The 16,752-nt window shown below is 30.2% G+C and overlaps 1 protein-coding gene and 1 non-coding gene across 6 annotated transcripts in view; one reads left to right on the forward strand and one right to left on the reverse strand.

Annotated features, from left to right (window-relative positions):
• Window positions 1-16,752, forward strand: part of grn (GATA binding protein grain) — a 260,366-nt gene that overhangs the window by 167,733 nt on the left and 75,881 nt on the right. The window lies entirely within an intron of this gene.
• Window positions 12,999-13,080, reverse strand: TRNAL-AAG (transfer RNA leucine (anticodon AAG)). The gene has a single exon. It is a non-coding gene; the product is annotated as a tRNA-Leu (tRNA).

A 16,752-nucleotide genomic window follows, 5' to 3' on the forward strand; every position in this document is an offset into this window, starting at 1 on the left:
ATATTACAATATATATTACAATGTACTGTTGTAAATACCAATTAATAAAAAAACAAATAGAAAATATTAATATTAAAGCCAGACTAGTTAAAGACACTGAACCCATAAGATAGGTCTCGATTGTCTAGACAATTTTACTAGACGGGTCAAGAATATTTGTTTTTTCTGTCATTGTTTATTTATTTCTTGTTTTTTACGTTTACATATTTAAGTTTTTTTTTTTATGCAAAAGTTAAAGCTGTTGAAAGTATCTAATAAGTAAAACATAAAATTTGATTGATTATATAATAAGGTAAACTATAAAAAAAATTTAATAAGGATACAAAAATATTTTTTCATGGTTCCATATCTTATATTTCGATTCTCTATCTGTTGCCAAATTTTGGATTTTTTCGAAATTTTATGATTCCCCTCAACTTTCAAATATACTTTATGAGAAATAATCTTTAAAATCCCTCCTTTTGTTCCCTATTGAAAATTAATTCCTGGAGGAAAATTGATTAGGAACGCAATTATATTATTAAGATCCTTGAGTGAAGAACACAGGAAGTGCTAAATTGCTAATGTAAATACATCTATGCAACAATGGAGTCGAAAAATATCGAGGTTTCACACTTCTCAAGTTCAAGTCTTTTTATGACCCATTTATTACATTTTCGAGCTATAGAAAAATTATTGCGATTAATTAGGAAAAGCTCTCTCCTCAACTAGGGTTTCTCCTTCATCTATCTTGGTTAACTTAAGGCAGTGTCTTCTGATGATTAATAAGTTTATGGATTTATTAAAGTTATTAATAATAATTGATATAAACCTTATCAAAGCAAACTCACCTTTTTCAGTTTACTTATTCATCATGATTTATTATGTTTAAAAATTTGGCGACGGGTAAACATCAGAGTGTCGTGATCGGATCTTGGGTAATTACTATACATTTTATCTATGATGATATCAGTATCAAACTAGGAGACTTTTAATTTTAGTTGTGAAACCCATTTATCTTCACAAAATAAATCTTAATACAAGAATTAATTAAAATTATCAATACTATCTTATAAATTTAAAAATGAAATTTTTTATTTCAATTTTATATCGCGAATATTTTAGTAGTGTCATTCACGTGAATGTTGATAATTCAGAACACACTCTGTAAAATACTAGGGATCCAGTTTTGCACTTGAGAATTCACTTATAAATAGAACAAGTACATACGTTTTTATATAAAAAGCTATTTTTAAAAAAACATAGAAATAAACGAAGTACCCAACATGTATCCTTGGAGTACCCCATCACGTATCAACTTGAAGACTTGAAGAACCGCCTCCGCGAGCCAAATGTGACTCGAGCCGCCGGGGTTCGAACTAATTGCTGTTTGCATTAAACATGACATATTTGCCGTCCAGTCCTCTCGTTGAATCCGGATGAGCACGAACATCTCTTGCTAGTATACGAGTACGCTAGGTATTCCATATAACTATTTTTATGTTATATCATTTATTTCGTACGGTATGGAAAAATATCTTCATATTGTATGTATTAAAAAAAAATTAATTAGTAAAAGAAATTAAGGTGGGTGAAAAATTGTTTATAGTAATTTATAAAAATATTTTTTTCTTACTGATTTAGTAATATTTTTCTCAAAAAATGTTTTTGCAAACCAATAAAATTGATGAAGTAGTTGTATCTCTAATACTCCACGATTAACGATTTTGCTATTAAAATTTAAATAATTTAAATTGTGCCGACAAGTGCAAATTCTACAACATAAATCCAAATTACACAATTTAACACACTCTAATTATGAAACTATATAGATTTCTAATAACAAGCAATTTTTAGATATTTTTTCGTGTATAACTGAGAGGGTTCTACATGATTTTTTTCTTCTGGTAGTTCTAATCGCCAGTTAAAGGAAAAAAAATGAATGTTCCTGAATTGGCTAATCCCTAAGAGCACTAACCAAAGACAAAGCATGAAGGCGATAGAAGAGTAGGTGAGGCAGAACGCCAAGACAGAATTGTAAGGACAACTTTTTATCGAAGACCCCCAACCTTTGAAATTTCCACACTTTGCATCAATCATTCTCTTTTCTTTTTATCTCCTATCCCGGCTTGCTATAAGAACGCTCTGTATTAACTAAATACGTTTCCGCTCTCCGTTCGTTCTTCTTCTTATTTCCTACAATTTTTTTCTTTGCGTAAGTCTTGTCCGTCGTTAAGAACCGGGTAAAAGAAATGAAGATGTAATACCTCCTGTATAACACTTTCAAATGCGAACACTAAGCTCCAATCGCTTAAGGCATCGCAATTTATGAGGACACCTGTGAAAAATATGAAATTATCCATCCGACATTTTAAACACTAGAAACCTTTTATGATTGAATAATTTTACTTTACAACTAAACAAGATTTTCTAAGATGTCATGAATAATTAAAACTGGAACAATTTTTTTTTCTCTCAAGTTTCTCCTATCAATGTTTTTATTTATTTGAATTTTATCAAGAGTCGTTCTTTTATGAGTTGGAATAAAATCAAGTTAATTTTTCTTCTAATTCGTTCTTCATATGTTTTTGTTGATATTTCCATAAAATGAGATTTTTTTTTAGAGAAAATAATTCATTTTTGAGGAGATATGTTCTAAAAAATCTATTTTCGTATCACATTTAAAAAAAGGATGTGAGAAGCAACCTGTCAGTTTTTGAGTAATTTTGTGAATAAAAAAAAAATTGCGAAACTTTCGTTTTAATACAAACTTTCTCTGGTAAAAATATATTTTCTTTATTAGCTGCGTGTAAGAAATCAAAATTTGACACTTATGATCCTGTCACAGAATTCACTATTCAGTGGTTTAATAGAGATAAAAAGCATTCCGGAATCATTTTAAACTGGTAGAGCGTACCGTTCTTCTTAGAGAGAAATCGATATATCTCGATCGATTTAAAGGAATCGACCCAATAAGACGGGATGATCGGTTGCAATGTATATTCTATCCTATATTAATAAAAAATTTAATTAAAAAATTAAAAAAGATTAACGACGCTGGGTTCTAGAGGCGTGAAGAGGGCGATCGTGAACGAACCTTCCCGACATTAAGATACCAATCCGAGATAGCTTATAAAGCAGATGATTACAGGTTAGGGATCGGAATTTATGGAGGTATTTGATGCGAGCCGCTGGCCCTACCATACCTCACGTAGCATTTAAATATAATCATAACTAAATGGCCGTGTAATTATCGCAAGTCTCTTCGGCCACTTGGGGTCCTCCGTACTTATATCGATTGTAATTAAATCGATACAACTATTCCTATAACAGTACATGTAGTTCCCCCCACCAAAAAAAGAAGAAAAAAATCGAACAGGGCCTTGTTCTCTCCAGCATAATTCCTGTTTGCTTTAGAGTTAATATAAGGTAATCACTGACGACTCGAAATGTAACTTTGGAAGGATGGAGTGGACTGGTTGGAGTGCTCGGATTAAAAACGATCTCTAGTATACCACTGACGATCATTCCAGATAGGGATTTAAGCTCACATATGGTACGCTTTATAATGTTTAAAGCCCTTTTTTTTCCTCATCCCATTCCTGAGATGGGTCAGACTACTCAGGTTATCCTGGAGTTTATCATCCTATTCCTTCCAGATTGGGAAAGTCGGGTTTTTATTCCGTGGGGCCACCTCGAAATAAAAGTGTACCTGCCCAGACAGGAATAAAACCAGTGTCCCATCTTGTCTAAGGTTGCTTATGCGACGCCTTAACACACTTACCTACAACGGCTTTAAAATATGTACAATCAATGAATATATCAATATAACTATAACAGATAGAACTTTCGAGAATTATTGGGATGTAAACAATGTTAACTTTACCCTAGTAAAAGTATTATAAAAATAGAGAAAGTTTTAAGCTTTTTATAAATTATTAATTCATTAAAAATGTTTTTCAATTTTTAAGCATGGTTAATATTTTTAAAAAAATGGAAGATATTCGCGTAGATATTTTAATGGATTGCTGTGAAGAAAAGTTTATAAAATAGGAAAAAAAAACTGTTTATTGTTTACCAACATTTTTCTCCACCTCATAAGGCTTCTTTAGGGTTAAGAAAACAAAATACAAACATTATTATGGATGACAAGACTATAAGAATACATACTTATATGACAAAAATATATAAGCTTTCTAATAAACAGAAATATGAACAAAAGATATAAAAATGAACTCAGTAAAAGGATATAAGTAAAATGAATAATATAAATGAATTAATGAATGAATGATATAATTGAAAAATATAAAGTTTTTGTATTTTGTTTTACTTAGCCCTCATGAAGCCCTGTAATATGGGGCAAAACATTGGTGTACAATAATTTTTTTTTTTTATTATTTTCAGTAATTTTTTTTTTTCCACCTGAACCTCTATCTTTATTAAAATCATACAATCATTTAATAATCTCCATGTAGATATCATGATAACCAACATATATATATATATTTTTTAGCACAATAAATGCAATTGGTTGTTGCTGTCAAAATCTATCATTTTTTATTGTAATTAATAGTAAAAAATAAATAAAATTTTTAGATGTTCTCATCAATTATTTATTCAACCAATGTCTTAAATTGTAAACATAATATATTTGTTGACCGACTATTTTGATTATTATTAATATACAACTGTGCAATTCATCAGTTCACTCCATCAGTTTTTCCAACGCATGGACTGTTGGTATGATTGGGCTTTGGACTGAGGTGATTTTAAGGACGTTTAAATTCTGGCTATTCAGCATCAATCCAAAAACTCCTCCTAGTCCCATTCAAGATACTTCTACGTTACAATCGCAATGAAGTGAACGTCATTTGCCACCTTGATAAGGTATATTAAAAGCATAATGATTGACATCGAACAGGCCCTTGTTCCGTCCGGTGTAATTCCTGTTTGCTTTCGAGTTTATATTTGGAATAAATTAATGGAAATTATTGCTTGGTAATTTGAATAAATTATTTCGTCTACCGCACGAAAACATTACTCCTTGTAACATTACTGCAACTAGAGTTTCGCCAGAGGATATTTATTGCGAAATTACTTTTGGAATATGTTCGTAGTTGCCTTTACAGGATCAAGGTTGCTGTTTCCGTATGTTAGAGAGAGAGAGAGAGAGAGAGGATGTTCTATGGTTTCGTTCTAATGGCTGCTTTAACTACGGGTCGGTTTTTATATTAGTTTTATTTGATAAGATCTTTCTAAATAATTTTCAATTTTGGCGATTCAGAGACACGTAGGCTCAATAAATTATTAAAAAGTGTAAATTTTAAATTAACGTTATTGGTGTTCAACTTTTTTCCAGTATTTTAAATAACTTCAAGAGAACAAATCACTTTTGCACAAACGCTTCATATCTTTCTTAGTATGTTTCTAATGCAGACAAATAAATTTAAAGTCATTTTTTTAGAATTTTGTAGAACATACAATAGTCAAAAACAATTTCCAAGAAACCAACGTTTAAACCTACAATGGATATCATCTATAAGGTCCAAGTCTCAGCAACAAGTAAAGAAAAAATTAAAGTTGTTTCCACTGTGTAGACTCACGAACCTTAATAAAGACCTGCTACGTTGGTCGAACCGTTGGTTCCTTATCAATATTTTATTTTCTGCTATTTTACTCACCTTTCCGATAGCCACTATTATCAAATTAATTTTTTTATAATCAAATATCATTATAATTTTTAAGGTATGATAGCAGAAATATGTGTTGAGTTAATTAAATAAGATGAATATTTTGGGAGTCCCTTTTATTAAATTATATTTGTTTAAAATATGCTCAGTTTCATCTTTCTAATATTATACTTAAGGATAAACTGAAGAAATCCACTTAAGAATTATTTTGACTGAAATTTTAATAATTATGATATTAAATAATGAATTTAATTTTACGTAATAATAGAAAACTTGCACTGCACATAACCGGAGTATTAGTTTATGTTGGACTTCTTAACTCAAAACTGTAAGGACTATTGGTGTTTGGTGACGCACCACTCTAAGGTTCCTTAAGCCCATCCCCCCTCCAGAACATGCTATCATAGAGGGTGACTTAAACGGAAGCCATTAAGGAGAACAGAAGCATTCCCATTCCCTAGCGCATACTCCTTTCAGCGTGAGACGGCCCTCGACTGGAGAGCGCTCCAAAAGACAGAAAAGGGTTCAAAGGGCGTCGCGGACAATGCGCCTTACGGAGTCAAAGGTCGTGCAAGGTAAACACCTAATGCGCTGTTATAAGAGGTTTTTGTTCCTAAAGGCTCTTCTTCCGGGCCTGTAATCATCACGTTCCGCCATTATCACAAGACGGGGTACTCGTCCACATTGTATCAACTAGCGGTTTGGGTAATTTTGCTCCAAACGGTTGGAGTTTAGGAATTTCCAGCTTCAAACATCCTTGGAACTAGGATCTCAGTGGATTATATAATGTTGGATAAGGCAATTAATATTAAGAAGAGAGGACTGAGATTCAATTCTTCAAAACAAACAGCATTTTGCATCCAATATCATACAACCTTCAATCAAGGGCAGAAGTGCCGCAGTCCTCCTAATGTATGCAATCATTCGTAATTGCGGCTTCTCAGCCCAGTTCCATCAGTGGTTAGAGCCTCATTATCGTCTAAGCCGATGGTTCGACGCCGTCCAGTGCGTAAATTGATTTGTCATTTTCCTTCCCGGTATAGGATTCTCATCTCATCAATCTATATGCTAAGCGGTTCGGTAAACGATATACTAATTAGATCAGGAATGATTCTTAGTATCAGAACATGGTGATCAGCTGGATTAATAACCAGTGAAATTAAGAAAAACGGTAAACAATTCTTAATAATAAATAAATAATGATAATAATAATAAATTTAAAAATGATTTACTTGGAAAAGTTCTAAATCGGGATAAAGCATTACGAAATGTTAGGAGTTGATTTAAAGGCCAAGTTGCAAGGATCTATAATCCGGGTGAACATTCCCAAAAAAACGTAAAATAGTTGAGGATGAAATTTTATTTTTTGTTTTACCTTGCTCTATTTGAATATTCGATGTCAGAACAATAAAAAATTCTCATGGAACTACTAAAACAAATTTTTGATTAAAATACCCACATCTTTCTTCCATTTAATTTTGTTTTTAGAAAGTTTCACCAATTGATTAATTAACTTTATTTATATGTCCAATTTTATCTGTACCATAATGTCAGTAGTGTATTACCACCAGACTTAGCGTGATAGTGTTTGCATTAGTACTATAGCTGTTACATGTAGAGGCTTTGATAGTAAACTATCTTACCTAATAACCTCATAACAATAACTTTATGTATAACTTATTAACGTTTCTATTGCTTGTTTGTCATTTGTCTCTAACGATGTTGTATTTAGTCATTCACTATCAACATATTAGGTTCACTGTCATTCTCTAAACAAGCAATAATTTTATCACTAAAGACGAAAGGTCGACAATATTCGCAAGGCAGATTTCTTTCACGTGGAAATGGTCGTTAACAGTCATACAACTTTAGCAATGAATAATATTTTCGCTTCAACAGTCGAGATAAGCACTGAAGTTCTCCAAGTGTTGTAAACATAAAGAGGAACTAAATTGTCGAACTAAGGACGGCATAAATGATAATTATTCTGTTTTTTCCCGGGCACATCCTGCCTCTGGGAGTGTCCTTATCTGATGATGGAAGGAGGGGTTGCTACCGGCTTGGGGTGGGCCCTCCATGTAACGAGGGCTGGTTTGTATTCTCAACTCCACGCTCTGCTAAATATATATACCAAAATACTTTCTGAAACTGCTTTAAGTATTATTTTAATTTTGGGCAACTTTAAAATAAAATATATATATAAAAAATTATTATTTATACTTCTATAAAAAAGAGAGTTACCAAGTAAAATTAACCAATCATTGAATAAACACAAAGTGAGCCTGTTGACGTTAGATAATTTTAGACAACATGATTTAAAAAAAGCATAAATTCATGCTTAAGTTAACACAAGCACATCCTACACTACCAGACTAAGAAATAAATAAATAATACGTATATCAATCGTATTCAATTAATCATGTACTGCTATATTTATGTAAAAAGTTAGGGTCATCGATGGGTTTTACTGCAGTTTGCTTTCTCTCGATTATATTATAATATAACTACCATAAAATTAGTACTATGAATTTTAACGTGATGACATTATGTTTCTAAAAGGTGAATAATATTTTAACATAAAATACAAGTATTTTTAATTATAATAATACAGAATTCTTTATGTTATAATTTAGCCAAATTATTTAAATAAGTATTTGATGCACGATTTTAGGGATTGGATTTGAAAGTGAACAAAACGTAAAAATAAAATAAATAAAAGATGTATAATGTTTTAAGGCTATTAATTTTCCCAGAAATTACTACACTGACAAATATATGACCCTTAGAAAAAAGTACATACTATTATTTCCGAAAATTCTTTATGAAATCATATAATGACAGGGTAATAATAATTATATCTTTTGTTGTTTGAATTTTTTTTATTATTTATTTAACATTCCTTTGATAAATTTGATAAATATTTGGCGCCCAGAACTAGTCTATTACGTTATAAATCATTCCTTTGATGAAATTATATGTTTTTGATAATTATTTGGCGCCTAGGAATCGTATATTGCCATAAAATTACATGTTTTTACAAATTAACGTGGACGTATAGAAATTTACTATTTCGTAACCATGTTTGGCATGTTGAATGAAGTTTCTCATCTTACTTATCAACATATATAACTGTCTACAACTTATCAGTATCTCACTTAACTAAATATTGGCATAAAGCATAACAAAAAAAATTTGAAAATAACAATTATTATTTGATTTTTTTCTTTGATAAAACACAGAAATCTTCGGGGCTCAATTCCACACCTCAATTATGCCAAAGATGATCCCAATTAGTAGTCATCCGATATTTATCCGTTTCTTGGGGTATGAATAATTGTTTGATTAGTTGGTAAAGAGTGCATTGGTTGGATTTATAAAGTATAAACCTTCTCCAAGTGGAATTAGTCTTCTGCTAAAACTAAAAAAAAAAATTAAAACTCAAACTCCCTCGAAAACGTTTAAATTGGATGATAGTAAATAAGGAATTTTTGTTATAATTGAGGTGTAGGATCATCTGAAGTTACCAGTACCTCGTATACCCTATATAGGTTAGATAAACTCTCTAAACCAATATTTACTGATTTGAATTAAGATAATTTTTTGCATTAATCAACAAGTTTTCTTCGAATATTTTCTCTCATCGATATAGTGATACATTTATCATTCAAAGGAGAACGTAGAGAAGAGGACGGGAAAAGCGAGGGGTGGCAAACCGGGGGCGGTATCGACCAACCAAAATGGCTCCGGGTGGAAAATCGTTAGAGCGGTCCTGCGCACTGAGTAACAATATGGAGGACAATATGCTCCCTGATCAATACAGCGTAGATAAGGGCTCTTTGCGCCAGCGCCAGATGCTCCTGATATTTTTAGCCTGATTGAGATCCCTTATTATCTCATAGTCTCTCTTAATTGAAAGTCTGTCTCTCATTATACGCCTCTCTATTAAACGTTTCCTCTTGTTTTTTAAATCCCTTTACAGGTCCCATGCGAATGGGCTTGGTGATATCAATACAACATAGAGATCGTTCAGATATCCAACGTAATTTAAAAGAGGAATTGAAGTGTTGTAATTGAATTTAATTTGTCAAAACAAAATCATCTTGCTGTTGAATCTTATCTTGCTTTTACTTTTTTTCATAGATTAAAATACATACGTTACTCAAATAAATATTATCTAGAATACAACAATCGAAGGATATCTTCGGATATGAGGCATATATAGATACGAGCATACCACGTCTATTAGGGGGAAAAAAATCACTTTATTTATTCAGATGAAATACTAGAGATGTCGAAGGCCGAAATATACAAGGCGTTCCCCGATGCTTGATATATCTCTGTTTTTAGGTTTGTAATTAGTTTCAAGTGAACTTTGGTAATATACAGAGTAATAAAAATACAAAAAAATGTTAGCTGAATAATAATATTTCAATCATTTGCTATTTTTGTTTTATATTTTTAAAATAAAATCATTAAAAATAAAAATTAATTTAATTATATTTTAATGTTAAAACCTAATAGCTTACTCATTTATGTTTTTTAAAAGATTAATGGAGCCTAAAACAACATAAAGTCTGAACTGAATTAAATAGATTAAAGATTAATGAGTTTTTAATAAAAATATTTGAGTTGTTGTAAAATGGTTTTAAAAATATTTCATCAAAATATGAGGAGAAGAATTTTAGTCCACTTTGTGTGAAAATTAAAATTTCAATGCCATTTTGTGAAGAAGGAGAAATACTACCAAATGATTATTATTTCATTTTAGGAAGTCAATAAAGGTAAAAAATAGTAGAAAAAAGTTTGGTTAATATTAAATAGTTTTTCTACTATTTAGTACATTTATTAACAGCCACCCGGACTTCCTACATTCTACTTCATACGGTTGACTATCTTCTTCCAATACGGTCATTATTTCAGTTATCTTCCGTTATGTTGTAAATAATTTTTGCTTAATCAATTTTGTTTTTACCTCTTTGTGCAGAAAGATTTAACGTTTAATTGCAAAATACCATTTTATAATTTTATGGTTAAGAAATTTAATTTTTCATCATATAAATCGTTCATTTCTATAACTATTGTACATTAATAGAAAAGAATGATTTGCATGGATCAGTTTTTAAGATGTTAAAACATGAAACAAATTTTACATAACCATCAAATTGTAAAATTTTATTATATAATTAAACTTGAAACATTAACCTCCAGTTTTCTCCGTTTAAATTTTATGTGTCTTAAATCATTCTTCATTTATTAATTAATTTTTTTAAATAATTTATTTCTAATAGAATATACCTATGTATATTTAATCTATATCAAATATAATTAATGCACTTCTTAAATCCAGATTCAATTAAATTCATCAAAAGAGAAAATTAACTAAATTAAAATTCTAAAATATTTTTTGTTTTATTTTTTAACCAATGCTTGAATTTATAAAAAGGTTGCTTAAATCTGATAGAAGCATAAGACACTCCTACAACAGTGTAACATGGCAATAATATATACCCTCATTTGAAGTAGCAAACACGATACGTCTGAACTGGTAAACCCATTCAATTTAAGTACCGACATAACTTTGCATTGTATACTTAAGTATTTGCAGTGCTTGTTGTTCTATGAAGTAGTTACACTAGTTAAGATCTGGGTCACTTTCCCCTGCAAAGCCCAAAAGTAGCCAGAGCAAAACCACTTAGTGTTGACATTGTCTATAGTCAATTGTAAGAAGTAGGTGTGTATGTAACTATATGCAGAAACCAGTACGTATCAATTTAAGTCTACAATATATTAATTTACATGTAGGAACCGAAATTGTTGTCAATTTTTTTTTCTTTCATTACAAATATATATATATATATCATACAAAACTAAAATTGAGTCGAAATGTCAGCAGAATTAGTTTTTGTACTATTTTTCAAATTTTTATTGATGATTTTTTCGAAATGAGGCATCATAGCTTAAGCGACAATTTTTATTAAAAAATACTTGATTCAATTTTTGAAAAACTTTAGTAAATTCATTCAAGTATAATATATAAAATAAAATAAAAATATTATAATAAACATAAAATAAAATAAGTAATAATTTAAAAAGGATAATAATAAAATATATCCAAATTATAAATAAACATTGGTGGATATATGTATTAAATATTAACAAATTAGGAAAACATAAATTAAAGAATTAAAAATAAAATGAATCCCACATCTATGAGCATTTATTTATTTTAATGGTAAATAGAGACGATGTAGTAAAAAAAAATCACTTCATCTTGGTTATAAACATAATTAACTAATATGCCAAAATAATATGTATACTTAATTAACCTGATATATACTAAAATAACCTCATGTTCTAGAGGGAGATGGTTCAGTTGACGCGGACAGTGTTGGCAACATAGCGGCGTGGGAATCGATTGTGAAGTCGATAGTGACCCGTTATAGGTGGAATAACGACCCCCCCCACCCTCTCCTTCCAAACTAGCCATATACTAATAGCGACAGCTGCTCAGCTCCCGATATTGTAGCCCTACTATATCATTATCTTACTATGTTTCGATGTATCGATGTATCCCTTCCACATTTATCCTTGGCGATAGTATCGATTCTCGGCTAATGGCTTCCGTAGTCAGAGTCTTACCTCGGGCCACACAGCTCATCGATTGTCTGAGATTATTTTTCTACTGAGAGTTTTAAAATTACACACATTACGAAACTTTGAATGTGTATATACACATGTATATCTATATATAAAATATTCTATTTTTTTTAAGAGTGTATGGATTTTTTTGTTTGGAAAATGATCTTGATTTTTCTGTAAACTGTATCAGTTATTTAAAAAACAATTAAATTCTTTACAAAACGACTAGAAGAATATCAAAATCTGACCATTTTCAGTAATGCTTAGATATATTGATGTTTTTACTTCTAATTCCTGTAGTAAACAAAATTATTGCAGTCATAAAATATTTTTTAAAAGTATTGCTAAAATAATCAGGTTATTTTCTATAGCCTCTAGAACTGAATAGAACAGGAATTACAATTTATATAATTCCCCTTCTCCCAAAAAAAAAAATTATGTAAATATTTAATTTTAGGTATATAAAATACAAATCTTCTCTTGTACTCATTTAATATATATACATATAAAGCATTGCTAGTATGAATATAAATTAAATTTAATCTAATTAATCATAAAATAAATATCTAGTGCAATCGGTTAATTGTAAGGAACAAAATTAACAGAATAATGAGATAAAACAATCAAAAAAGTATTCTGATTAAAAATTATTCCACTAAATGCCAGTATATTATTAAAATAAAAAATTAATGGCAGCGGTGGGATTCGAACCCACGCCTCCGAAGAGACTGGTGCCTTAAACCAGCGCCTTAGACCGCTCGGCCACGCTACCGATGCCCTTAGGTTGCTGCTTATCAATAATTAAATTAATTTATTCGGAGTTTATTAACTTGATTATGATTATTGATAATAAGGTGATAAAAGTTAGCCTTATATAAACATCAGCTCAAATAAATAAGTTTTCTTGTTTTTTATCTTTACTAACCGCATCTCCGACCATCTTCCACATCAGATTAAGATTACTGATGGTATATGGTCGACTGTATATATCATCTGTATATATTACTGAGTATATCATGGATTAAATATTCTGTACTACATCACATTATTCTTGCATTTACAGTTAAATAAATATGATTGATTACTTTCTTCATGATTAAGATTAGTTATAGCACAATGGTTATATTGAATTAGTTGGTCTGTTGAAATATAACAAGAGCAAAAATCAATCATATTTTTTAAAATCAAAATAATAGTGAAGGAGGAGTATTAAATATATTAATGCAATGAAATATGTCATTAAATAAAAAGGAAAAAAAACTTAATAAATAATTTATAGCAAAAAAATATATATATGTACTACTAATACGCCAATAATACTTACACATGTCTAGATCACAAGTATGTTAGGTTGAATTCTGTGGGGAGGGAGGGGGTCAGATTATTAAAAGAGCGTAACTTCATTTGTTAAATAAGGTAAATATGTTATTTTAAAAATTTTATAATTAAACAAAAGTGAGTCATTCGATCGTAAAGCATGGTAACTGACAAAATAAAAACTTCACAATATTAAAATATCTGTTAATTATAATTTTTTACATTCACCAGGAGTCATTACCATAACTTAATATCAACATTATTCTCTCAAGAAAACTAATTTTCTAAAGATTCTTTCAACAATTTATGAAATCACCCTTTAGAAAGCCGGTGTTGTGAAAAATGTTTTCAATTCATAATAAAAATCAGTAATATGTTATACCATTATTTATTATATTTAGATACAGTAATGTATGATTAGAGACATTATTATTATTATTTAAAGTATGATATAGTTGCTAGAATTTATTTATGTTCTAAATCGAAGCTCTATAATTAGTGGGTTTTTTTAATACTTCAAATAAGTTATTATTTATAATATTAAATAAATAACATTAGATGTTTCTGTAATGTCGTAATGGTATAAATTAGTTACTAAGGTAAATGCAATTTAAAAAAAAAATGTTCAACAGAATAAATACACATCAATAAGCGTGGTACTGTTAGAAGAAGTTAACATATACGGTTTAAGGTATGACGTCACTAAAAGAGCTCAGAGGTCAGGAGTTTGGAACTCATGTTGACCCTGGATCACACCCTGAACTATAAGTTGCCGATATAGGAGGCACGATCTAGGCCTCCTGGATAAATGCCACAACTGGATATTGTACTATACAATAAATATTGTATTGAGCCCGCAACAAATTTGCAAGGTTGTTCAGTTCTTGTTTTCGTTCGATTTGCTCGGGGAAACCCTAACCTTGAACGGGATGCTCAAATAAGGAAATTAAAAGAATTATTTTCTCACTATTCGTGATTCGGTTTACAGAAATAAAACGGCTCGTAGACAACTCATCTCAAACCTATTCCATATCAGCAAAAATGAATATTTCTAATCATTGAAAAAACGATATTCACAGTGAACTTAGTACCTTAACCAGAGGTTCCTTTCAATTGTGTGTAAAAAAAAAAAGTACATTTAGTTGTCCATACGAATTATTTTCATTTAACTAGCAAGGATTAATATATAACAAAAGATTTCGTAAAATAATTCGTAGCATAAAAGTAATTAGAAGTAACTTTCAAATTTTGCTGATGATATTTAAAATTTTGATTTGTATATCCTTTTATGGTATTAATATTTGTCAATGATTTACATTGATGTCGTTTAAAAGATTTTATTTTTACACCAAAGTGGCACGTTATAAATATTCAAACTAATTTATATCAGCTAATATAACTTAGGAATAAAATATCAGTTTTTTTAAACAATATGAATATAGTTAAAATTATTTTTATATACATTAAAAAAACTGACATTTTCATAGTTGAAGTAAAATTTTAGTCGTAGAGATGACATCAGCCACTATCACGGATGGTTCTGTTTTTCAATGCGCAATTCATTTATAATTTCAAATGACCCGTTCAATTAAAATCGACGCGGTTTAATATTTTGTAAGAGACGGACATCAACTGAAATTTATCGCCGACTATGCAAATGGTTCTTTGTTCGGTCCATCGATCAAAGAGGTTTTCTCAATGAGTATTTACGATTCATTAGCTAAAGCTAATTTGTCTCCCACAACATCTCCATCGAGTGTCGGTCGGCGTCAAAGAGGCCTCTGGAGAAGTACCGCGGGTACGTTTGGACTGGAGCTGGAGAAAGGAGAGCGCGAGGGGGACAAGACCCAAGGCCGCGGAGGGTCCAATTATCGGAGCCCTTCCATTGTGGACCATTTCATTATCTGGACCATCCTCTTGTAGCTCACCGGGCCACTCGATAATAGATGATAAACGATAGCTTCGCTCTCTCGGTAATTAACTGCATTCATTGGAACTATAGCAAGGGTATACTCCGGCGCGGTTGGTCATGACGAAATAATTCATCTCGGGTTTTCTAGGAGAAAGGAGAAGATTCTACATAACGTTGAAGAATAGAACAAAGGAGCTGTGTAGAAACATATTTGTTGTAAAACTTAAAAAAAAAAGAAAAAAAAAAAAAGCATTATATTTCAATAGTTATATTTTTTTACTGAGTTTTTTTTCTCAAAAGTTTATTTCTTAAGACTGAAGTTTCATCTCAAAAGGGCTATTGTTTTAAACAGTTCGAAGCAATCTAAACTGTAAAGGAAGTTCATTTACTATTCCCAACGAAGCCTGCAATATATGTTATATTAAGATAGTAGTGTATTATTATACTAGTAACATGATTAAGGGCATTAAGGATTTCATGAAGTATTATAGATTATGAAGATTGGATAAGGTAGATTTTTTTGGCATCTTTATGTCAGAATCCTATATTTTTCGCTTCAACCTTGTTGAAAATTTCACATTATTTACTAGCCAAAATACTGTTGTAGAAAGTGTAATAAGTGTACAGAGAAAGATTGATGTGACTTTATATTTAATTAAAGTTTTCTAAGGTGGGATACGGATTATAAGGGTTGGATTTGGGAGCATTTTTTGGCGCCCTAACATAAGTTCTTAATTAACATGTTTTTTTTAAAAATACTTAGAAGAAAACGTCTGCTAAATAAACTTTAAATTATCGAAATAGAATTTTTCTTTCTTGAATATTTTTTGAGTCTACCTTATTCGGATACAGATTCGATGTTTTATTTTTATCTAAGTTTTGTAAAAGCATTACAAAGATTTGTGATTACAGATTATGCAATTGTTTGTTTGGATATAAGTATAGCAAGTAGTGTTGGAGGGTTCTTCAAAGGGGAACTACCTTTTTGCTGGATTAAGAAAGTTATAACAACAAAAGTTGTTATTTATGTATAATATACATTTTTTTGTAGTTACATTTCAAATTTATAAGCGTAACTTAGTTTGACAAAGTTACGGATTCTTAAAAAAAAAAAATTGATTTCTATGATGAAGTAACCTTACTGTAGAATAATCGATTATTTTGTTCAATAATAATGAGAACTGTTACACTTCTTTTATACCCGGTAACATGCCA

The sequence above is a fragment of the Halyomorpha halys genome, unplaced genomic scaffold (genome assembly GCF_000696795.3).
Source record: "Halyomorpha halys isolate HHAL.00 unplaced genomic scaffold, Hhal_1.1 Scaffold281.1, whole genome shotgun sequence".
Classification (NCBI taxonomy): Eukaryota; Metazoa; Arthropoda; class Insecta; order Hemiptera; family Pentatomidae; genus Halyomorpha; species Halyomorpha halys.